Genomic DNA, 2509 nt, shown 5'->3' on the forward strand with positions numbered 1-2509 from the left:
CGCTCCACTCTTCATCAACGACACAGCGGTGGAGATAGTAAGCAGCACCAAGTTCCTGGGGGTGCAGATAACTGACAATATAACCTGGTCCCCACACACCGGAGCTCTTGTAAAAAGAGCTCAGCAGCGCATGCACTTTTTGCGTCGGATGAAAAGAGCACAGCTCCCTCCCCCCATTCTCACCACATTCTACAGAGGCACTATAGAGAGCCTGCTGACCAACAGCATCTCTGTCTGGACTGGAGCCTGCAATGCGTCAGACTGGAAGTCTCTCCAGAGAGTGGTGAGGACGGCGGAAAAGATCATCAGGACTCCTCTTCCTCCTATCCAGGAGATCACAAAAAGCCGCTGCCTGACCAGGGCTCAGAAAATCTGCAAAGACTCCTCCCACCCCCACCAAGGACTGTTTTCACTGCTGGACTCTAGAAAGAGGTTCCGCAGCCTCCGAAGCAGAACCTCCAGGTTCTGTAACAGCTTCTTCCCTCAGGCCGTAAGACTCTTGAACGCATCATAATTAAATTATCCCCTCAACTCCCCCCAAAATGGATTAACTCGCTGGAATAAAAAAGACAATATAACATACATCCATAAACGTGGACGCATGTGAGAAAGTGCAATATATTTATCTGTACAGTAATGTATTTATATATATTTATTTATTTTATATATATATTTATATATTATTTATTTATATATGCACCTTATTGCTTTTTTTATCCTGCACTACCATGAGCTTATGTAACGAAATTTCGTTCTTATCTGTGCTGTAAAGTTCAAATTTGAATGACAATAAAAAGGAAGTTTAAGTCTAAGTCTAAGTCAGCCTGACTTATGATTTCAAAGCAAGTTATCCATCAATTTGTAGAAAACAAAATGTAATAATCAAATGTATAGGCTTCTGTAAATATGTGTAATAATATAATGACGCAATTACACGTTCAAATTCATATATTATTCACTAGGAGCGCAGCCATATCTGTGATGTGACCTTCAATGAAAACAAGTTTGACACCCCTGAGACATGCATTGTTGTGGAGGGCCAAATTAAAAAAGAAATTCTTTAAAAATGTATTGTGTCGTTTATTAATCATAATTGGAATTAAATACATAAATGTGTTGTCTGTCTGTCTGTGTTGGCCCTGCGATGAGGTGGCGACTTGTCCAGGGTGTACCCCGCCTTCCGCCCGAATGCAGCTAAAATAGGCTCCAGCCCCCCCAGCGACACCAAAAAGGGACAAGCGGTAGAAAATGGATGGGATGGATGTGTTATTTATTTAATGTAAAATTACATTGAATCATTAATTTACTATTTAATTATTTAATTAATTAATTACATTTTTAAGTGATTATTTAGAGATGTAGGTATTTAATTGTGTCCGATTTGGCCCTCCATACATCATACATGCACTTTGCCTGATGTTGTGCATGGTCTCACGTGCATCTTTACTGCCAAGTGGTGGCGCTGTCCTGCCAGCGGCAGCTGTTTACCAACATTGCTGTTAGTTTATTTAAAAGTAAAACTGCATTACAAGGAATACTACAAATAGCCAGTTGGGTCGATTAAAAGGTGGAAAAGATGAGTAAATTTAATAGAATTGTCATGGCCTGGGCGCATGCCAATGCGCAATCATCTGTGCGCTCTGTTGATTGCGCTTCCAAGAGCGCATCTGCGCGCATCACTCTGGCTGCAGCAGGCAGCTGCAATCAATCTGCAATCTGCACACCTGTCGCTGATGAGCTCCCTGGGCTTCTTAAGCCAGTGCAGACCTGCGTTCCGGGCGAGATCGTAGCTACCTACTCAGTGGCCTAGTAGTTAGAGTGTTCGCCCTGAGATCGGTAGGTTGTGAGTTCAAACCCCGGCCGAGTCATACCAAAGACTATAAAAATGGGACCCATTACCTCCCTGCTTGGCACTCAGCATCAAGGGTTGGAATTGGGGGTTAAATCATCAAAAATGATTCCTACTACTGCTACCCTCACCTCCCAGGGGGTGAACATGGGGATGGGTCAAATGCAGGGGACAAATTTCACCACACCTAGTGTGTGTGTGTGACAATCTTTGGTACTTTAATTTTAACTTTACTTTATCTGTCCCGTACGTATTTTCTTCCGTCGCTTTGGATTCGAGCCGTGTGTCTCGCTCCCTTGGACTCCCCCTCCGACAGCGGAGTCGAGATCCATGGGGAGTCCAAGGGAGCGAGACACACAGCTCGAATCCAAGGCGAAGGAAAAAAACGCGTACTGGACACATTCTCGCCCAGGACGCAGGTCTGCACTGTCTTAAGAAGCCCAGGAAGCTCATCAGCGACAGGTGTGCAGATTGCAGCTGCCTGCTACAGCCGGAGTGACGCGCGCAGATGCGCTCTTGGAGGCGCAATCAACAGAGCGCACAGATGAGTGCGCATTGGCATGCGCCCGGGCTGTGACAAGAATAGGTTAGCTAATTGATTCCGCCTTTTATTATCTAATTATATAAAATCAAATAACATGCAAAACAATAACAAGAAGG

Source organism: Entelurus aequoreus, linkage group LG03, assembly GCF_033978785.1.
Source record: "Entelurus aequoreus isolate RoL-2023_Sb linkage group LG03, RoL_Eaeq_v1.1, whole genome shotgun sequence".
NCBI lineage: Eukaryota > Metazoa > Chordata > Actinopteri > Syngnathiformes > Syngnathidae > Entelurus > Entelurus aequoreus.